This window comes from Papilio xuthus, unplaced genomic scaffold (assembly GCF_000836235.2).
Source record: "Papilio xuthus unplaced genomic scaffold, Pxut_1.1 DF826159.1, whole genome shotgun sequence".
NCBI classification, from domain to species: domain Eukaryota; kingdom Metazoa; phylum Arthropoda; class Insecta; order Lepidoptera; family Papilionidae; genus Papilio; species Papilio xuthus.
Genome location: NW_013532490.1, coordinates 1,152,021 through 1,176,507, shown reverse-complemented (window position 1 = coordinate 1,176,507; position 24,487 = coordinate 1,152,021). Strand labels below are relative to the sequence as shown.

The 24,487-nt window shown below is 33.9% G+C and overlaps 1 protein-coding gene across 4 annotated transcripts in view; it reads left to right on the top strand.

Annotated features, from left to right (window-relative positions):
* The window catches only part of Cirl (Calcium-independent receptor for alpha-latrotoxin), a 275,946-nt gene that overhangs the window by 140,235 nt on the left and 111,224 nt on the right, over positions 1 to 24,487 (top strand). Inside the window, exon 2 of one of the 4 annotated variants that reach the window (XM_013319305.1) lies at positions 6,872 to 6,934. The exons of the other annotated variants lie outside the window; for them this stretch is intronic. The gene's annotated coding sequence lies outside the window, so the exon portion shown is untranslated. The remainder of the gene's footprint in view (positions 1 to 6,871; positions 6,935 to 24,487) is intronic. 4 annotated transcript variants of the gene reach the window in all.

Below are 24,487 nucleotides of genomic sequence, written 5' to 3'. Positions count from 1 at the left end.
AATCAAATTTTATATGCATTCTCAGTAGGTTTGGGTATCGACTACTATTTATTTTTAATCGCGCCAAGACGAAGTCGCGGACGGTAAGTAACAATTTTCAACGGAACTTAAAAGACTTGTGATAAAAAAATGATGAATACATGTTAAGAAAGGTGTTAATAATAAAGTTCTTTTTAAGTCACGTAATGTGAAAGAGTAAGTTAACGGGAAATAAACTTATTACATTATAATGGATATTGTAATAACTTTAGTAATGTAAAATTATTTTTATTATCTGTCTATTAAAGTATCTTTGAAATTTGTATTAGAGGAATTAGCTCCTAAATATTTCGGTTATCTTACTAATATTGTAAATGCGAATGTTTTTATATATCGATGTTTGTCGAAGGTATTTTTTTTATCAAAATATTAGCAGATTTTTAGTAAATTTACTAATATTTCTTTTACCATTCCAACTAAGCTGTAGGCTTGTGCTAGGATATGGTTTACGACAATAGTCGAATGGCGGGGTTCGAACCCCCGACCTCGTGATCGGAAATCCGTACACTTAACCATTAGGCTATTGACGCTTATTTAACTTTCCGCTTTCCGGAACGGCTGCATGGATCTCGCTGAAATTTAACATAGATTTTCTTACTGTCTTACATATAAATGCGAATGTTAAAATGGATGGATGGGTTTTGGTTTGAAGGTATCTACAGAACGGCTGCAAGGATCTCGCTGTTAGGCATACTTGTAGAGTATGTTCTGGAAGAATGTATAGGCCATTTTTTATTTCCTCATGACAAGTAGATATGACTAAAAAAAGGGCCTTGAAAGACAGACGGACGGACAACAAAGTGATCCTACAAGGATTCCGTTTTTTTCCTATGAGGTACGGAACTCTAAAGAGCATTTTCTAATTATTATCAACTATTACCTTTTTTGTTTCAAGTATTTTTAAGAAATTACATTCATTATTAAGGAAGCAAAAATTTCAGTGTTTTTTATTGGATACTGTTGATATTTCAAATATTATCTGTAGAGTGTTTAAAGAAAAACTTTTAGCTAAAATAAGACTTTTCCATTAAGTCTAAACTCAAAGTTAGGCATTAACTAGTTATTATTTTAGTGCTTTAGCGATTTAATTTTGTGAAGTCAAGCGTATATTTGAATTTGTTATTCGTATCTATAAGATTTCATTATTCAATATTCTATCCGAAACTTTGTCTAAGTTTATTTAGGGCTTAAAATTATTTTAATGCACATTTTAACTAAAACCAATTTATATTACAGTTTGAATAAATTTAATTAATTTTATATCATAACAAGGTGTCGCGCGTCACTCCGTCCGCGCGGTATAAAAAAAGTTTATAAAGCCTATGTGTTCTTCCAGACTATGTTCTACATCTATGCCAAATTTCAGCTAGATCTATGTAGCCGTTCCTGAGATACCTTCAAGCAATTAACGAGGTCGGGGGTTCGAATCCCGCTATTCGACTATTGTCGTAAACCATGTGTAAGCATATAGCTTAGTCAGAATGGTACGTGACATATTAGTAAATTAACAAAAATCTGCTAATATAAAAAAAAATACATCCATCCATCCAAACATTCGCATTAGCCTATATATTACTAAGATTAGTATAATATTAACTTATTATTGACTTAGGAAAATATTATACTGCACATTTCCTAAACCAATTAATATTACAGTTTGAATACATTGACTTAATTTTATATTATAATTACAACGTTTGCTCGTAGCGGTGTGTTATGAAAATAATTTATTAGACGATTCAAATTTTAATGAATTCCGTAGTGTCGGGGGAGTCGCAAGAAGCCTTTGCCTGGTGACGGAATTCATAATTACACGTACATTTATGGATTATGATATAATAGCCATTTAATTTTTATTACAAACGACTAACCACAAGTCTTTCATCGATTCCTTTACTTACTCCGCTGGGGCATCGACCCAAAGTCGGTCTTGGCCTCCGACACAAGAGATCGCCAAAGTCGCCTGTCTTGCGCCTTGTATTGCCAGTCCATCGCTTGTAGCTCCCGCAGATCCAGCTCTACGGCGTCTCGCCAGCGGTACCTGGGCCGACCGATCCTTTCGTTAATTTTAAATCAAATTACGCAGTCTAAAGTATGTTTACTAATCAATACTACCAACCATCTCACCGTTGGTTTCTGAGACCAAAATATCTGTATAAAAAATATCATCTCTGTTATTACCTTTGACATAACAGAGATAATATATTTTAAACGATAATTTTGGTCTCAGAAACTCACAGTTAATCATGGTTCTATAATCTATAACCACATAACTAACGCCTATAACCCAGAGGAGTAGGCAGAGACCACGGACCTCTGTTAGGCGGTCCTAACACACCTCTCTCGCTACAATCATACATTTATACAGTATCATTTTCGGGTGTTCGTAATAATCTATATCCTTTCTTAATAAATTCACTTTCAAGGTTAAGTTTCTAATAAATATAAGTAGAGTTATTTCAAACTTTTTGACTAAGGTATCGTCACTACAACAATCAACTTTTAAATTTCTTTTAGAAACTTTGGATTTGTCTTTTTAATGGAATAATAATTGGCTTTGGTGAATTTATTATTGGATAGACACTTTTCGTTAAAAACATTGATTTTTAAATGATAGTGTTGCTCCATCTGTCGCCTAAATTTAGTACTTTATATTTCCTCTGTGATTGTTTTCATTAAGGAAGTAATTTTAGTCCCCTTTCCCTTCCCTCCGTTTTCTTATGAGAAATGAATGGGAAGGGGGTAGGGATTTAGCGGAGCAGGTGACATAGAAAGAGGAAACATTTTCTTTCTGTGTACGTCTTGTAGGCAATGCATCTGCAATTGCGTATGTATATGGACATCGGTCGTTTCGCTTATTCAAGTGACTGCTTTCTCGTATAAATTCAGAGGCTACAGAGTGTTTTTTTAAATTCCTCACTGACTACTTCACGCGTAAATTCAATATTAAAGACATCGATACAATGATACCAAACAAATAAAATCGATTTACTAACATTTTCTCTATATTAAATGATGTAGAAATAATTAAGTACACCATTATCATTAGCAAGCTTATAATCTGACTCTATTGTCAAAGCCACTGTCAAAATAACAATAGTAATGACATTGTGGCTCACTCTCTTGGAACTGATAGAAACGTTAACTCTTCTAAACAAATTTAGCTCCTATTTATAAGTGAATAAAGTTAGTAATCGCGTGCCAAAGTATCTAGTTCTTGAGGGGCCTGCATTTGATTTGGTCTTTAAGAAGCAATATCCCACTGATTCTTTGGGAATACGTTTCTTTTCCCTAAGTATTTGCATTTACTTGAGTCCTCACAAAAGGGAAATTTGCTTACCGTTGTTTGAATAGATTCTGTACGAGATCCAAGCTTTATTGCAGACAGTGTTACTTTGATTTGGAGATTTGGCGGGGGATCGTTTTCTAAGCCCGGTTGTCGTCTTACGTAAAGATAATGAATGCTTGAATTATTCTGGTAATGGATTTTGAAAAAATATTACAAAAAAACTTTACGTTTGCACGTGAAAATATATAAGAGGTAGGCAATGCATCTGCAAATGCGATTTTGGCAAACTCAATTGCCTGCATTGGCTATTGCTACCTCTTGCCATAATTAAAACGTATAATAAAATATGTCATTAAATAGACGGTTGTGTATTTCTTATGATTTTTTTTATTCATATTATTCTTCTAAAACTGATGTTTATGTTTTGGTGTTGGCATTGGAAACTTGTCAAACATAATAACAGAACTATCACTTTTAAATCTTATCATTTGATTGCACAGATTGCTTTGTCTCGCCACAAGGCTATCACTGTTACTGCTATCAGTCATTAAAATTATTTACTTTACTGTTTGACCTGACTACTGACTACTGACCTACTGACTGACCTTTATCATTTTTGCTTTGATTGCTTAGAATTGACAGTTTTTGTTCTGCCTTCACCGTCTGTTGATGTTACCACCATTGTAAACCGTCAGCGTCAAAATGATGAACGTCAAATAGGCACGAAATATTACATCTTATAGCCAATGCATATAGTCAGTGGTTTGCAAACAACACAAATGTGATGAATGACGTCACAGATATGGTCATAGAGTCTTAAAGTTTTAGAAGGCTCAGTAAGAATTGAGTGCATTCTAATTTTAAAATATTCTAATGTGAATTTATAGTCGTCACTAATCTTAATCATTTTATTTGTTGATCGATAATTAAGCTATAGATATTTCTCTGCTTTGAAATATACATTATTATTGCAATTTTTCACACTCATTCCATCTCCTTTTTTTCGGTTTTTACAATATTTTCTTTAAATTTATTAGATGTTATTCTGTCATTGTGGTATCCCAGAGCCCGCATAGTGATGTGACATTTATTAAACATTGTAAAATTGATAGATTCTAGCTATGGCATCGTAAAGTAATAGCTGCTGATTTATAGCCGTGAGTTATTGTCTTCAACGCGTTTATCTGTATTGTTGGAAACGTTAAATTAATCTAATAATAACCTTAAATGGTTTCGTTACTAGATAGATGTTAAGTTATTGTTCCGTTGTTTTGTTGTGTTAGATATTAACTATTTTTAGATTTAGTAAAATGTTTAAATAGATGAATGGATGGATGTTTGTTTGAAGGTATCCGAAACAGCTTTACGGATTTTAATTAAATTTGGCACAGATGTAGAACACAGTCGGACGGAGTCGCGAGCGACAGCTAAATTGTACCAGTGCTTGGCTACAAATCCACTTGACAGTAAAGCTGTGTGATATAAGGATTGCATTAGGTTAGTAAATACCTTTTCACTCTATTAAGGCACCCACGTTATATCTGCACGGAAAATGTTTGTTAACCTTTTTGAACTTATTGTCTTAATAAGCACAAAGTTTATAGGCAATATTTATTACTAGTGATTATCTTATCTCTAAAATTCTCGTGTCACAATTTTCGTTCCCATACTCCTCCGAAACGGCTTGACCGATTGTCAAGAAATTTTGTGAGCATATTCAGTAGGTCTGAGAATCGGCTACTATGTATATTTTTATCCCGTATTTATTATTTATAGTATCCCGCGCGGACGGCGTCGCGGGCGACAGCTAGTTATGTATTAATGTTATACGTCATAAAACCTCACATAAAATTAAGTTAGCTTTGTTTTTTATGTAAGAAACTATAAAAAGTGTTCCGTATTGACAACAAATCATGCGTAGCTACGCCTTGTAAAACTGTCAAGAACATTTCACGTTCACATCTATCATAAACATATTGAAATTTATATCACGACCGAGACAATAAAAGTAAATTGGCTTTCGGTCCGCTTTTATTATCCGTCAATACGCAACAAATAAAACAGGAATAATACGATAACTTTCCAACTCCAGTAGGAATAATGTACAATTGTATTATAATCTGCGAGAACGCGGGCCGCGGTTGACTCAGAACGATTCTCCGGGCATCAGGGCATTTGCCAACTGAACTGTAATGGTACAATAAATAGTTTGCAGCCCTCACCCATCTGTCACTTAACAACTAAAATATACAGACGTCATTCAGCGGGCCGCGTTGAAAAATCGCAACAGTTGAGCACCCCTGTCCCGTAGTTATATATTTTCGACTTTCGCGCTGATAATTTTAAAGTTCAATTTGCATTGTATTATTCGATGAATAAATTTAAATATTTGTTAACTTAAAATGTAACCCGTGTTGTCGGAAATACAGTCCAAATTGCACGGGTGAGCATTTGTTTCTTGGATTGCTGAATACGGGGATTTGAAAATCGGTTTTAGTGTCGGCGCTTTTTAGGTGCAATTTTTTCGCTCCTCGGAAATGTGGGGGCTTGACTTTGAAGTTCAAAAGGGTCCCCTCGATGTGGGATACTGGTGGATTTCTTTTAGGATTAGAGACCTTACGAATTTAATGATAGTGCTCCGAGGGGTTATTACCGGACCGGTTATTTGCCGAATTGCGCCCTTAAAAGTTCCCTTTAACGTCCTTTTCTCGCACTCAATCTGTGTGTAAATTAGAATTGTAAATTACAGTGAGATTTCATTGAAACTGATTTCAATTTTTAATTTATAGAACTTGAATATTGACTGAGAAAATAAAAGTCAATTTACGTTTGCTTCACATTATAACGTTCACATTCTGAGAAACATAATTCATGTGAATGTTTCTTAATGAATTCACTTACATAGTTAAATATGATTTTTTGAATACTAAATGATTCCTCTTATCAACAAATTTTACTGAGATTTACTAAAAAGTGTTACTTGGACCATGTCAAATATCCAATTGATTGAGCCGTGTATTTTTTTGGAATAATATTCTTGAATTCTGATTCTCTTAGGTGTGATCCACAAATGTTTATTTATAATCAAAATGTAAAAACATAAACGTAATTTTAACATGATAATGACTTTAGAGTTTAGGTAAATTAAACAGTTCATCAGCCTAGATAAAGTTTTCTTAATAAAAATGCATTAACTCGCTATAAAGTTCCCACAATCCAATGTTAATTAACACAGTTACTTGTAAAAAGCCCTCCCTTTATTTAATACAAACAAAAGTACTAGTGGTTTTTAACTCTTTATCGTACTATTTACTCGTAAACTTTCCCTCCAACTGACTGTCGCTGGCTCTATCTATTTAACTGTTTGCTTTTAAAAAAAAACATTCCAACTTTTTAATTACACATTTGGCGGGCATACGATTCATAAGTTCGTTCAAATATTTAAACATCGAACATACGCGGGGAGAGATGAATTATTGATCGCTCTATTCTTACCGGCCAGTTGTTTATTTATTTTTAATATTCCTTTTTTTTATTTCGCAGGTACGAGGCCGTGGGAATTTTGACAGTAGGCAGAGACAATATAATAATGCCAGTCTACAATTTGTAAGTGTCAAACGTCTTGAATTATTAAAATTACAGAAATGAACAATCTTTTTTATATATAGGGATGTAAAAAAAAACTAACACTATCATTCGTTTATTCAAATTTATGTTGAAACAAAAATATTCATTAATCCAATGTGTGGGGTCTTAAGTTACCAATTTATTTTTCTTTTTCGTAAACACATTTCTCTCAGCCGATATTCGCTACCGCAAGATTTAAAGGTACTACCACAATTAGTAATTTAAATTTATGTAGATCGGATTGGAGCAGAGTGTTTCGAGTAAACTTCCCCGCACACGGATTTTTTAAAGATAAAAAGAACATTGGTGTTGGAATTCTTGTAAATGAGGGCATAGCTTTTTAGCTCAAAATACCTGCACATCGATCGCTTTAGCGCTTACAAAGATGTTTAATGTACAAATTGTTGTTTTGAACGTCATTTTAAGTGCCTTTGTAAACGGACGGCACGTAAATCTATTACATAGTTCCATTGCCAAACGATCGAAGTTTCTAGAACTCCCAAGTTCCATACTCATAACTATCTTACTTCTTACTATTATAAATGCGAATGTTTGGATGGATATTTTTTAGAAGGTATCTCCAGGACGTCTCAGGATCGTTCGTATAGATGTAGATCACGGCTGTCTTCCTGGAGGAACACATAGGCTACAGATTAAGTTTTTATAATCCAGCGAAGACGGAGTCGCGGGCAACAGCTAGTACAAAATTATATCGCATTTTATTTAAACTTCGAATTTTTAATTATAAAAACCTTCTTCATCGACGAAGATTAAAAAAAAAACTCGTTCCAATTTTTAAATTCAAATTCATTGTGAAACTAAATCTTTTTCTCCGGGAACGGAAGTCTGAAATGTCTAACTCGTACCTTATCTACATACAAATGTTCTAAAACCTGGGCACCGGCGTCAACGCTATCTGCGGGAATCCAGGTTACCTACATTTCAGAGAAAGGCTTTCGATGTTCAGGCTAACGTGTAGATAACCAACACATGGTAAATCTTTTGTGTTAAACGAGAATTGTACTAGAACTAGTGTTTTATATTTAAACATTTGTTATGAATGAATTCTCTTATACTTCTAGAAAGTTCCAATTTCATACATTCAACTGATAGATTCTCAGTTACTAGAATCTAGAGTCACACATAGAGTAGGCTCCGAGCCCCTCGGTGGGGACGTCTAGTGAGTTGATGATGATGATAAGAATCTTCTTAATTCTTTCCAATGGTCACAAAGTTTCTATAATGGAACTCGCTTTAGGTAAAAAATCCTAACTTTAATCAAGCTGTAAATACTGGAAATTTAAAGTAAATACTTTCGTTCATTGATTGTATTAAAGTTACGTTACTGTAGATTAACTCCCTTTTATAGTTCCATATAATAAGGATTTAAAAAATGGATTCACAACCAATATTCTATAAATAAATGCGTTCATTTTAATTAAATAACAATTGAATATAATTTGAATGTTCGCTGACAATTGGTTATTAATAATACGGTTTCGTTCGGTACATTCAAAGTTTTATGAATATTTTATTGTTTAGTCTGTGTAATCAAAGGCCCATTTACTTTTAAAAGCGATGTTATTGTTGCTGTTAGTGTCCGCTAAGGATAAGTATAGAACTGTTGCCTTTGTTATTAGTAAGGAAAAGGAAAGAAAGGAAGGAAAGGATACAAACCTATTTTTATATGGGCAGTGGAAATATCTTATCTTACTAATATTATAAATTCGAATATTTAGATGGATGGATAGATATATGGGTGGATGGTTGCTTGAAGGCATCTCTAGAACGGCTGAACAGATCGCGATGAAATTTGGCATACATAGAGAACATTCTGGAAGGACATATAGTCTACTAATTATGGTTTATTTTTTCTGCACACGAACGGAGTCGCGGGCGCCAGCTAGTGAACAATAAAGCATTTTATTCCGACAAGTATATATGACATGAGAGAGGCGCTAGTGTTGCGTTTACTTCTCTCAGTATGTAAAACAAACGCGAAGTAAAGCCAAACACGACGTGCCAGCTACGGTACAAATGAAACTTGTGACACTTTAAAGGCTTTAAAGAGGGGCGTTAGTGAGCTGTCATAATTAAGTTTTTTCCCACCGGGTCAAACAGCCTTGTAGGTCTATGTATGTCAGACTATCAAAGTTTTTGTCAATTTTTACAACAGCAACATAACTAACGATCGTAACCCAGAGGGGTCGATGGAGACCACGTACTGCCATTTGGAGAGTTCCTGACACCTCTCTCGGTTCTAAAAGGTATTGCAAATTATTTGCTTTCAAATTTTATGTGTTTTTAAAGTGATTTGATAGTATTAATTATTGTTGGATGCCCCGCAACTGATGTTTGAACAACAGCTTTATCGAAGTAACCTAAATTGTCTAATTCTTTTTCAATGTTTAGCATTTAAAAGAAATTCGACTCCTATCTTAAAACAAACATTAATCAATTAACAGAGTTGTAATACAATATTTGTTTAATTAAGTGTCCGTTACGAGGAGCTCTGATTTCTAAACTTTTGGTGTCAATTTTCCAATAATATTAAAAATGAGAAGAAATGAAGCCCTGATTGACTTCGCCTTTTCAAAGGATATTCGGTTACCGACCTTATTGCCATATTTAAAATAATATGCAAGTTTACGTTGTTATTGAGCTTTGAATACTTGAACTCTTCAATTAAGGACTTATAGAGATCAGTATGTCACTTAGAGTAAAATCTATCCAACCGGCAGGTTCCATCCACACCATCTCGATGGCTGGCAATCCACAACCGTGCGGTTTTCGCCCGCGTTGTGGAATGGTCTATCATCGGTGGTATTTCCAAACTGCTACGACTTAGGGTCCTTCAAGAAGCGAACATATCACCATTTCAAAGGCCGCAGCAACGCATCTGCGGTTCGTCGTCGAACGGCGTCGATGAACTTCTCGGTGTTCTCTCTGTTCGTTTGTCCCTCTTTTCTTATCTCTTATAAAAAAAAAATCACTAATTACTAATCTTTTAATAGGTCATAAAAATAATGTAAGAAAAGAAAACGAGAACGAAACTGACCTGTCGTTTTTTAAAACAGTCAAAACACATACCTAAACATTTCTGTTCGCTTGCTCAACTGAGTTGCGCATTTGCGCGACTCCATGGTATATTTAATTAAAACAAAAGAATAACCTTAATGAATTACCTGACAAGAGGCACAAAAGACCCCACGGCCGCGGTCTATTGACTATGGAATGTGGGGACACCGTGACTAAAGCGTGGTGGGACCCTGCTTATTATACCCACTCATGTAATTGCAAGATGTTCTTTTAAGTTGTTATTGTTTTTAATTGGCGATAAAATGGTAGACTATCTATACGTCTTGGTGATAATTTTGCTAAAATTATCAGAGCATAGTATGCGGTTAAAAATGTGCGCGTCTAGCTATGTAGAAAAGTTGATTTTAAATGTTGAAACTCTTAATTAAAATTACCATTTTATTATAAGTAAAGTATGGGAAGGGGATTTGACGGAGGAGGAGATGCGTAGAAAGTGAAAATATTCTCTTTCTGTAGGTCCTTCAATTAGCGGGTAGCAACGCTTTGGAATTGAGGATGTCTAGGCAGTAGACGCTTCGTTATTTCATCGAATTCAAGTGGCCGTTATCTCGTTTGCCACCTTATGATAGATACTTATAAAATAGGTTTTATGTGGCCGCCATGACGTCACAATATGGCGAGTTAAAATGGATATTTTTACTAGAAACGTATTGTAAATTATATTGAGAACAGGCAATGAATGTCATACATTCAACCAGAAACACCTCAACCTAATAAACTCATAAGACCGTTGATAAAATTGCAATTTTGATTGTCATAGTGTAATATTAAAAATTGTGTTTTTATACCTCCGTTCACCAATTTCAATGTGCAGTAAAAAGTTAAATGAATTTCGTGACATTCATAAACTTTTTACAATAAAGTAATGTAAACATTTATCGGAAAAGCATATTAAATAAATATTATCTTGTTGAGTTTAACTAAATGTTAAAAAGTAAATCGTAATAATAATTCTGTGTTATAAATCGTTTGCATTTTATAAATATTCAAAGCTAACACTATCTGATTAGAATTAAAAAAAAACATTAGTAGAATATGTTTTTTCCCAGACTATGTTCTACATCTATGCCTAATTTCAGCGAGATCCATGTAAGCGTTCTGGAGACACCAACTTACAAACATCTATCAATTCAAACATTCGCATTTATAATATTAGTAAGATTAACGTAGAAAGTCGTCGTTTGTTTTTATCATTTGAAGACGATATTTAAAGTCACATTTTTAAAGGAAATTACTCCAATAAACGTTCTTAAAGTTACTAATAGAGTAATTTAATATCCAACAAATGCAAATTTTACTTTATCGTGTACAAAATTATATAAATAACTTCAAAGAACAAATCGCTAGCTTCGAGTAGATTTATTACTCCAATCTGAACGAAACAACGCCACGGCACGCCCAACAAATCTAAAGAATGGCTGTTTTGGAACTTAAAGATGTAATTCCCCCTACAAATTCGCTACGTACACTTCTAATTTTCTTTGATTTTCATCGACGGTTCACCCTTGACCCATCATTTATTATTATAAGTCATCCCGTATTCTCAAAAACGACTTATAATACACTGAACACTATCACAATTTGGACTTTATTTCTATTATGTTAAAGTACATTTTTCTGCAATAATTTAATACTTTATGGGTCCTTATTCGTAGTAACCTTAGTAGTATAAATGGTACCAAAATGTCGAAATCGCGTGTTACGCTATACTTATCTTGCTTCTACTATTTTGCATACATTACGTATTGGTATGCATATTCCGACGTTAGTATGGCTTAGTTAACTTTTCGTAATTTGCGGTATTTTAACTTATTATTTTATAGGAAAAATTAATATAAGGAATTATATTTAATAGTGTTTATATTTCTATTTATAATTGTTAAGATGTTTTGATAAAAACAGCTTTTCATCTTCATAAGTAATTGATGCAATTTGAAAAATCAAAAGGAATTCTAAGTTCTATGTCTTTTATACAATTTACCGTTACTTTTTTAATATTATAAAGGAGAAGAGTTTGTTTGTTTAAACTCGCTAATCTCAGGAACTACTGATCCGATTTGAAAAATTATTTTTTTGTTGTATAGGCAATATAAGATTACGCTGCGACTAATAGTTTTTTTTTTAATTCCGCGCGGACGGAGTCGCGGGCGACAGCTAGTAGAATATAAAATGTTCAACGTTTTAACGCAAAATCTTGTAATATTCTTTGTTTGCTTTTACTCGGTGTATTTTAACCGGTATAAACTAGCTAAAACCGGATTCTGGCCGAAAACAAAAGCCATAAAAGTGATGACAAAGTTTCCCCGGCCATTGTTTGTATGTATTGCCCAACTTTGCATCGCCACCTGGATTTTGTAAATCCGAAATCGGGTTTAAACCCCGTAACGTCCGCGAAGGGCTCATATTATCATAAGTTTCATCCCGGCCTGTAAGCCTGTAATCCTCAGTTGTACCAATCTCATACAAACCGTAAGGATTTTAGATTTACTTAAATAATTCAACACAATCAACTTTGTTTTGAAGAATATAATTTTCATTACTACAATATTGCTCAATCCTTCTTGGGTTTTCGTTGCTTATTTCTTGCAGTTTAAACCTGTGAATTAATCATTTTTATGCCCAAAATAAAACATATCTTCTCATTGTATCATTGTAACAAGTATTAGATAATTCTGTACAAATATTGAGTCGGTGGAAGCCTACGGTTAAAAAGAACCTTATTTTGTAGTTCTTTTTTTACAAACCAAACTTATTTTATTTCTCTACTTGCTAGTCTTACTAATATTATATATGCGAATATATGGATGGATGGATGTTAGAAGGTATCTCCAGAACAGCTCTCACTAAATGGCATAGATGTAGAACATAGTCTAGAAGAACACATAGGCTACTAATTAAGTTTTTTTTAATTCCCTGCGGTGCGTCGGTGACTACTAGTGTATGAACTGCTAAGGTGTCCATACACAACCGCTTTACTAGTTTACAATTTAACAGATAAATTGTAATCAACGTAACCGATATTGCTTGCTTCATTTACCGCATAGCACCGATATCATCGTCTCTGAGGAATACGACAGTCGGTTGGAACAGATAGCACGAATTGCAACTACACTAATGAACAACAAATTGTAAGAACATTTACTGTATCGCATCTATTTAAAATCTTCATCATCATCAGCTCACTATACATCCCCACCGAGGGGCTTCGAGCCTACCCTAAGTTAGGGGTGACTAGGCCATAGTCAATCACGCTGGCCAAGTGCGGGTTGGTTGACTTCACACATATCTTTGAATTTATTCTCAGATATGTGCAGGTTGCATCACGATGTTTTCCTTCACCGTAAGACCGTCGGATAAATGTACATATGCAAATCGGAAATCGAAAGACACATTGGTACATGGCGAGATTCGAACTCAGACCTGCAGATTGCAAGTCAAGTGACTCCACCGACGCTCTTCAAAACTTACATCTTACTAATATTTATGCGAATGTTTAGATGGATGGATGTTTGTTTGAAGGTATCTTCATAGCGGCTGAATGGATCTCGCTGAAATTTGGCATAGATGTAGAACATAGTCTGAAAGAACACATAGGCTACTTATTAAGTTTTTCGCCGCGTGGACGGTGTTACGTTCGACACGTAGTTAAATTATAAATTGTAAGCAAAATTTATATAGGAACAGAATAATATACTTATGAATATTAATCAATTTTAAATATGGCTTTTTAGTATAATAACGTTTCTTAAAATATTTATTTTTTAAAGAATTTAAAATTAATTTTAGCTTTAGTTAACTTATTACAAGATAGAATTTTTTTATCCATCTCCGCCGACGGTCAACCTAACCTTGATAAAGATATAAAATAAGTCATAAAAGTAATAAGAATCAAACTGCAGGAGATAGAAGTGTTCTTTTTGATAATATTACCCTAGTGATGGGCTTAAGTCGTCGATATCGATGACTTAACGATTCTATCGACTCGATGCGTGATTAAATTCCGAACATAATGCGTAAGTTATGACATGAATTAATGAAACATTTGACGTCGAGTCGACTACGAACGCTCGTTGGATGCAATAATGACACAATTTATGTTTATGAAGACGTTAAAATTTTATGTCTTGTTAATTTCGTCTTTTATAGCTCGCCGATGCAAAGTATAATCGATCGAATAATATATGTTCTTTTAATTTCTTTTTCTTTACTGCTGTATAATATAGGAATGTTTAAGCTATAAAAATATTGCTTTGCACCTGTATTTTTTGACTAAAAAATGTAATAGAAGCAATTTTGGCTTCTATTACATTATTTGACTTTTTGAATTAACTTCGAAAAATTGCTATGAAAATGTCAAGAGATTTGCTCTTCAATCTTAAATCCATTATATTCAAAAAATACAGTTCGTCTACTGTAATATTTGTTCACATGAAATAACCTACTTTAAAATTCCTAAGCTATTTTTAACGTTCCGAAGAATTTAGGCTACAGTTTTAAATCCCAAATTTTCCTTGAACGTAGAGTCAAGGGGAAAAGCTCCATTGTGCGAGCTGTACCTGAATCCACTTACGGTCCCCAGACGAAGACGATGCCTCCAATGCAATCATTCCTTACCACTCCTCTTTTATCTCCGAGGGATGGGACATTAGCATTTTTATCGATAAAGCTAAATCGTATACATGGCACATCATTACTTCGTCGATTATCGTATGGATTTTTAAATGTACATTTAAGTATTCTATTAATTTTAAATAACAAATTACTTTTTATTGCAATAATTAATTATTATAGTTTTTTTTTAAAATTGAATTTGCATAGTTGATAAAGCTGTATATATTTCCATTCTTTTATTATAAAATCATATAGTAATTTTAATATAATTAATATGTGCTATATCACAATGAAAAACACTCAAAATCGACTTTCAAATTTACACAAGAAGACTCCCTTAGTGTCCACTTACCGACTTTGTATTTCAAATATTATAGTTGCAAAAATGTTTAAATATAATTACAGATTTGTACAATATTAGCTTGTATCTGCCCGAGGCTTGGCCATCCCTTGGGCTTCCAATATATCCGAATATATTTATTTACAGTAAAGGAAAATCGAAGCTTCTCGCGTCGACTGCTTTGTGCCGCGGTCGGTGTACGGGTGTGGAATACTTCATTTTGTCAAATCTCCGTTCACTCGACTTCAGAAGTACGATATTACCGTTTGTTTACGGACTTTTAACGCGTCTAATAGCTTACAGATTTCTCTTTACACTTAGGAATGGAGTTAAAATATTTACTAGTAAAATGACATCTTTATCTATTTTTTTAAAAGAAAATAAGTTGGAGAACATAACATAACATAATTCGAGCGTCGGTGGCTCAGGGGCACTTGATTTGTAATCTTGATCCTGGGTTCGAATCCCGCCATCTTCCAATGTGTTTTTCGATTTACAAATGTACATTTATCCGATGTTCTTATGGTGAAGGAAAACATCGTGATGCAACCTACACATATCTGAGAAGAAATTCAAAGATATGTGTGAAGTCTACCCGTACTGGGCCAGCGTGTTTGACTATGGCCTAGTCACCCCTAACTTAGGGTAGCATCCGAGCACCTCGGTGGGGACGTTATAGTGAGCTGATGATGATAAATTGTAGTTATTTGTGATTATATAGATATAGACCGGGATTAGTCAAACTTAATTATGATAGCTCACTAGCGCCACTCTGTCGATACAAAAAATGTGATATCATTTGCTGTCATATCATGTCTTAAATATCATTTTCTATGACCTTGTAAGTTTTAATTATTTTCTAATGGATCAAACCGCGATGGCAGCGCTTCTAAACGGTTTAGATATCCTTGTTTGTCTATACTTGTACTATTATCGTATTCAGGTTAGGTTCAACGGACTAGTTGTGGTATATAATATTTCGGATCGGTTTCCACAACGCCGCAATCCGAAACCAATACGCAATGATATGAAATACAATATGCTTGGATTTCATGATCCTGCGTTTTAGTTAACAATAATATCACAATTATCTTTAAATTCACTTCACTAATATAATATCTCTATATATGTCGCATCTATATCCTTATAAAAAATATATTTCATCTCAGATAATTGAAATTTTTCGCACGACTCACCACAAAATTCCCCCCAAAAAGTTCTACAAAATTGTCAGCTCGTTAAATCCCGTGTACACATTAAGACAACTTTCAAAACAATCGTGCCTAGAGAAGAAAAAACGCGGTGCTTTTAATTAATAAAAATGGCGACACAAAATGTCTGCAGTTCAAACATGGCGCTTGCCCAATGACATTGACAATACAGATACGTACTAGGCAAAATGTTGTATTAAATAAATACACATGTGTATATCATATTAACAATTACGTCTTAATGTATGCATACTCTTAAATATTAACACAACGTGCATAAAAGCAAGGAAGTGTAGAACTTATCGTTTTAATTTGCCAGAGGGAAATGCGCATTTGACAGGTCCTGTCTCTGAAAAGTCAAAGGTTTATGTTCATATGCTAATGAGTGACAGCCCTATGTGAATGGAATTGTCGTGTTAGGGCTGTTACTGTGAGGTACACGGCGCAATGTTATTTTTACTCTTCATATCGCTGTCTAGTAAAACGCAACTTTTAAATTAGGCGCGCTTTTTTCGCGCGCTTTTGTTTTACTTACATTGTTCTGTTGCTATTTATGTCTCAATTAGTACTGTTTTAGTACAGAGTTACATAAGAGAGAGAGATTAGTACTGTTTTAGTACAGAGTTACAGAGTTCGTACTTTTCAAAATCTCAATTACTTGCTACATAAAGAAAATTTACGTTGACTTCTGTAAAAAGCTATAATATATCTCTTAAGTTCGTAATAACATTTTAACTTAACAGTATTTTGTAATAGATGACTATAAATCGTGACTTATAGTGTGTTTCTGAGTCCTTAAAACATAATGTTATCTCTGTTTGTCAAAGATAATGACAGGGGCATCATGATATACGACATGCTTTAGACAGACATTTTGGTCTCAGAAACCAACGGTTAGTCTAACAATAATGATAGGTTTATTAATAGCTTATGAATCCTTCATTTGTTTTGTTGAAATATACTAGGAGTATATAATCATCATAAATAAACATATGTATTAGGAATGCTTCGAAGGGACTACCGCACGAATACTGTTTGCATTTTAAACGCTTGCTTACACAAACTCTCTCGCATAAATAATAAACTCGACTTTCGTCTATGCATAAAAATTACAACGCCTTAAGGTATAGTTCAAAAACATTTCTTATATGTTGAAATTTATTAATGCAAAAATAGGTTCTACTCTTATTAACAAGTCAAAATTATTTTACTAATTTTATAAATGCGAATGTTTAGATGGATGTTCCTTTGAAGGTATCACCAGAACGGTTGGAAGGATCTCGATGAAATTTGGTCGGAAAGAACACAGTCTGGAAGAACACGTAGGCTACTAATAGCGTTTATATAATTCTGCGCGGACGAAGTCGTGGGAGACAGCTAGTATTATAATATTAATTCGAGATTAAGCGTGGTCTTTAGCTAATACTTTAATTTTATGAGTGTGGCAATGACTATAAAAAATTAATTTTTTTGGAAATAAAAAACGTTACAAGTTATGTTTTGCATTTGGATCGGTTTTATTGAATAATAATGGCTATACTAGAATTTGACACTGGCTAGATGTGCGTTCGTTTACAAAGAGCGTATATTTTTATCGAAATCCAATAGTATTTAAGCATAATTATTTATAGAAATAAATAATTACTAAAAGTGAACGATTTACCGATAAAAAGTCAATTTTTAAAAAGTAAAAGAAACATATCCTTTTAAAACTATTATCGCAAGGAATTTATTTTTAAAACAAGAAATAGTATACATGTCTTACTCGTAAATGTTCCTTTTTCTTACGCGTAGTCATTACATTTTAGTTCTCGCCTGAGCCTAAACGAATCCCACTTTAACGTAATGTTCATGTAAATTCAACCGCCCACTGCAACTAAACAACATCGGCTACCTGCCTCGATACAAGACATTAAGGTACGTACACAACATAAGCGGTAGCGTTTTTAAACTTATTAACTATCGACGCGGCTTGCTCCTAGTCACGTCTCGTCACGGAGAACAATTGATTAGAAGTTCATTTGGCCACACCTAGGTCTTAGTACGATCTAAGTCTCTATCTACCCTTCTAGGTTTCAGGCGTGAGTTGTGTGTGTGTGTGCTTTGTTGCAGTTTACTATTTAAAGTTTTGTCAGTTTATTAGTTTACGTAATTAATACTTCTAATTGTACCTTGAAACTCTACTTGTTGCCACTCTATCTGCTCTTATCCACCACTTTTCCATACTGAAATACGAAAATCTTTCTTGATATTATTAGGAAAAAAATCCGAAAATGTGGCAGTGTATTGACCCAACACTAGCCTTACTAAAATGTCGACGGTTGTGTCCCCTCACTATTCATTCTGACACTGGACTTTGTAACGAAAGCACGTCATTCACGCCAAAGAATTCTGATTATCATATATATAAAATTTTCGTGTCACAATTTTCGTTCCCATACTCCTCAGAAAAGGCTTGACCGATTCTAATGAAATTTTGTGAGCATATTGAGTAGGTCTGAGAATCGGCCAACATCTATTTTTAATCCCGCGCGGACGGAGTCGCGGGCGACAGCTAGTAAATGTCTAAAAATATTTACTTTCTTATTTACAATTTCGTCGTAGTATAATATTCACTACAAACGTAATAATGTCTAGTGTTTAATAAATTACTTTGTAACATTTAATACTGCCGCTTAAAAAATCTTGATGTGTCATAAGCCTTAGTATCCCAGCATTCCTTACACAGAATGCATACATTACCTGATAGCGATGCGTTTAGAAATATACTCCTCTATAGAGTTACGCTGCTCTGTGGCCAGTTGTAGTTACAGAAAATACTTGTAACCTAATATTCGATACTAGCTCGCCGTTGCAATATTGCGTTGAAACAAAATCGAATTGAACCAATTCTATTTTCTCGACTTTGTATATATCAAAAGTTTTTTTATAAAACCTTGAAAGTTTTTAAAGAATTTCACAAATTTTTTCTTTACGTACTTTTGAAATTGAGTTCAAACAGTACACAAATATCTTACTTAATATTATAAATGCGAATGTTTAGATAGATGGATGTTTTGTTTATAGGTATCTCGAGAACGGCTCTTTGGATCTAGCTGAAATTTGTCATAGATATAGAAGATAATCTGGAAGAACACATACGCTACTAATTGAGGTTTTTTAATACCGCGTGTACGGAGCCGCTAGCGACATCTAATATTTTATAAAGACATTTCATAACCTTAAATTACAAAAACAATTAAAACGAAATGTTTACATTATTATTATTTTTACCATGAGTTTTCACTGTTAAAACATATATAACCATTTAAAAACTTTATTTACTTTACTAAGAAACTATAAGTATGTAGCACATATATAGTGTAATATTTCAATACTACTTGATATTTAATCTATCTGATATTGGATGACGTCCAAAATATTCTAAGCTTATCCCTGATACCCGTCCAAAGATATCGATTTCTACAAATATAATATTCATCATTCAAAGAACAAACAGCAAAGGAAAAGTGGTTCAATTTCTTTTGTTTACTTCAAGAGACAGTCCAACAAACATATTGACTTCGTCCGTAGAATTGCCTTATTACCGTAATACGATCATTTAGTTACCTTTACGTTGAATAATCTAAAGCTATGGTGAACAAATTATTTACGTTATAGCTTTTAATGCATTAGATATAACAGCTTTATCGCTGTCTTAGTATTGTCAATTCAGCTAGTGCTGTGAGGTTGGTAGCTGGTAGCTGTAAAAACACATAATCAAGAATCATGGTTAACCAAACGTCAGATGGAAACAGTCTTATCAGAGAGAGTCAACGGAAAACCCTGCCATCTGATACTGGTGCAGGAAATTTATTTGTGATTTTCTAGAAAAGGACGGCAATATTTTTATAGGTACGCATATTTTGCAGTGCAAATTGTTTACATCTTATACAGATTCTTGTGGCCATATAAAATTACATTGGAAAAAACACTAGCTGTTAACCGCGACTCCGTCCGGTATAATCTACTTACGTAGATACCTACGTCCATCCTTCCATCCATCTAAACTTTTGCATTTATTATATTATATTTATAGTAAGATTGATTGTCAATCAATGTTGTTGTTTTAATAGTATATAATAACCAATTCACTGTAATTCGAAACTATCCGAATTTTCAGTAAAAAAGCTATTGTTCCAATTTCAAATGATTGAATTATAATCGTATTACTACGAAAATGATGTGACGTATAAAGAAAGCTGACGCTGTCAACAATTGTTGAGATCGGAGGACCGGAATCAGTTAGGGACTTGATCCTAATATCGACTTTACCTTCTCGACTCTTTCCGAATAATGCTGGTTACACACAAAAGAAGAACAGCGAAGCGGAGAAAGACAGTAAAGCACTGCTATAACATCTAACAGAGATAAATTTAACTGAAACGTAAAAAAAAGAAACTGACAATAACTTTTTTATTGTCATGTGCTTATGATAAGTATTTTTTCAATAGATTTCCACCAATCTTACTAGTATTATAAATGCGAATGTTTGGATGTAGAGAAGGATGGATGTTTGTTTGAAGGTATCTTCGGAACGGCTCAACGGATCTTACTGGAATTTGGCTTAAATGTAAAACATAGTCTAGAAGAATACAAAGGCTACTTATTAAGTTTTTTATTACCGTGATGATGGAGACGCGAGCGATAGCTTGTTAATTTATAAATTGACATATCAAATCGCTAATTTATCGTTACATTGTCTATGTGTGATATAAACCAATAGGAGTGCTGTCTTCGGTTCTCCCCTCGTGTGTTACAAGCATAAGCTCCGATCCCTTAAAATGATATCTGTTTGATGTGGCCTTATACATATTTAAATGAATCAAATATTTCCCCATGCGAAACATTCGCCTGTCGCCGAAAATAATATTTTGTGTATACTTTTTTTCGTTTATGCGAAATCTTTTTTTTTTTTATTCAGGGAAGACTTAAATATTTAACAAGCATGCTTAAAATGTTGCCGGTAAGAGGATTACATTCCCCACTCTACGGTTTTGTAATACGATAATAGTTTGGTATGACGATTCTTTTTTTTAATTTCACAACAAATATGTTTGGTGGAAAATAAAAATTTTCAGTAAGAACATGTTACAGGAAAACCATGGTACAACTCACACATTAATAATGTCATAGAGCAACTGAACAAGAAAGGCCACTAGGTAAAAACACAACTGTAGCTGGCCTGTTAAAACTGTACCATGTAGTAAAATAAGAAAAACAGTACTGCCAACTTGACAGAGAGAAATATCCGCAAAAGGAAGCACCTGGGTGCCTTACAACAATTGAAGCTAATGCCAAGTAACATTTGTTCCTTGTCCCCCGGGAACATTCGTGGTGTACGTAAAATATTTGACAAAACGTTGGTTGCTTGTTGGTGCAAAACAAAAGCATGTTGGTATGTCGCACTTTACAAATTGTATTCGTGAATGGTAAATTTACATTTTGTATAACAAGGATAGCAGGACATTCAAGAATTGTACGGACGTTTACATTTTGTATAACAAAGATGGCATATTTGTAAAATAGCAAAACAAAGGTATGGCTGTAGTAACGAATAAAATCTATGCACAGTCATGGCTTATTTTGTAACGGTATTTTACAGTTGCAAAATATTTCACATGCTGGAAGCTGAGTAGCGAATGACTCGTAACTTGGGAAGCACTTCCATACAACTTGTTTTTATTTTGTAAAAATGTCGTCAGATTCTGAGTTAGGAGTAGAAGCAAAGAAAATAATTTAAAAATACAGTCCTCCATTTCTTGGTGACCCTTACAGATTTCAATGTTTGCTTATTGAAAACACTATTTATGTCTATCTTTAATGATTCGATGTATTTACAGATTTTTATAATTTAATTGTGTATTAGCGTTTTAATTTTATACCCTCTTGGTGCATCCGCACCTTAACTCCTAGGAGTAACGAAAAGCTAGGTTTTTCTATTTTAGCGTGAGCCGGCCGCAGTCCCCGCTGCAGTGGCGGGGCACATAAATCATGCTTAACCGCGCCCCCGGGCGCCGCGCGTTTTTGCCCGGGCTTCCATCAAATCCCATTAGTTCGCGCCGGTTAATGAGTTTAACATTCGTGTTGTTCTAGCTTTTCGCTCGCTTTCGAGGCAATTATGCGTAATTATACTCGGCGTCTCCGAACGAATACCTTCGCACTGTTTGCTAGCGCGTTTTAAACGCCACCTGACGACGATGACGTTTAGTTTTGTTAAAATACGAGGTCGTCTTTAGGGTTGACACAATTGTGACTACAAAATTTGCGGCAATATATCTTAAGTCCACCGCATATTTTGAAAGGTATTCGAGGATACTTATGTACAGCTGTGGACAGACAAAGGCTGGTGATCATGATAAACCTTAGTATTCCAACAATCCCTCACTAAACAGGCAAAAGAAGACATTAATACTTTTGTCGGGTACTTAATAGTGATTGCTGTTAGTAATTTCAAACCATACGTTTCTAATGATATTTTGCAATTAAAATCACAGAATATCAGTCATCGCAGACATGAGTGATCGTTCTAATAATTCTCCTAGAGAGCCAATTTCACACAGTCGTTATTGAGATAGAAAAAAATGTGAATTAATCCGTACACCGTACGAAGCGATTAATGTTTGCAGTTCTGTAGCGGGATTGCGATAACGTTACGTAGTTTTTGAAATATTACCATCAATAATTTGAATGCGACACTTCTGAACGAAAATGGAATTCATTTAAGGGTTAATACAAACTAAGGCTTATTGAGTCTTTGCTATATGTTTTGTGTGTGTTGAATACATTTTGAATAGTTGAATAGTTTATCAAATTTTATTATATAGTATTGTGGTGTGAAACCAGTTTGGAGAAGAAAATTCTGGAATGGTACCAAAAGTTTGGGGCCCCCTCTACAAGTGGACCGACAGCTTGCTTTTGGAAGACCAAGGGCCACTTATTTTGGAAGGGATTGGGGAAGGTCTATAACAAAAATTGAAAATGGTAGTAGGTCTAAAAAATAAGATAAAAGAAAAATTGGATTTGCTATATCGCCTGTCTAACTCACTATAGATTCATGATAATATTTTACTCCAATATTTATTCAGTATTGAAACATTCCAAAATTTTTTCAAATTTCAAATTTACCTTAATATGTTAAATCTCAATATATTCTACTAACAAAATTATCTCACTTTATATTTCACATCAGCGCGCTTTATGTAGTTTCGAACAAAACACGAAAAGTTTCCATTGTGCTAAGTTAAATAGAAGTGGAATGCTTGCACTAATACTACGTACGTTAATTTCCAAAGTTGAACTCAAATATATCTCTTAAAACATCTCTATTTCAGAAGAAACAATGATTAATTGAAGAAATAACTTCAATATTTAATTTCTTCTTAAAAATCTTAAAAATAATTAATCACACTATCTGGATGATTGACTGCCTTTATGATCTTTATGACTTACTGGGTAAGAATCAAAATCGAATGACAGTTTACTCTTCATTATTGGTAAAGCAGTTTAGACTACAAGAAGTCCTAGTAAATACGAAAATCCTTTAAAAATATCCTAAGAAATGTTACGTCCCAGGGGCTAAAGATACTGGCAAGATTGTATTTTGTTTAAAAAAAAAGTTAAACATTGTCATTTATCATCATCGTCTTCATCATCATCACTAACTTGTCCTTAACTCAGCGCACCAGGTTATCGTTACGTTATCTTTCAGAGCGAATCGACCGTCATTTTAATTGTCAGACCCGTCTTTATCATTTCACCATTCGCGCTATCCATCCATCTTCAGATTCATATTTAAATGTCGAATATATATCATGTTGATAAATATGACATTGCTAGCGTGACTCCTTCAGTGCGGAATTAAAAAGACATAATTAGTAGCCTATGTGTTCTTCCAGAGCGTCCTATATGTATGTTATATTTCATCAAGATCCGTTCGATTGTTCTGAAGGTACCTTCAAGCATCCATCCATCTAAACATTCGCATTATTAATATTAGTAAAATATAATATCATACAGCAGTATTAAACGCCATATTCTCGTGGTCATAAGAATGACCCAGAGTGTGGTTTTTGAACCGACACTATAGAGTTAACGAGTCGCACGTCGAAGGCACTTACCGTATGAATTTAACAGCACCACTCAATACGAACGTCGATTTTGTAGGGAAGTGCATTTGCCAAATTGTTCACCAGTGGAGTTACTATAGGCCACAAATGTCTTTCTTAACTG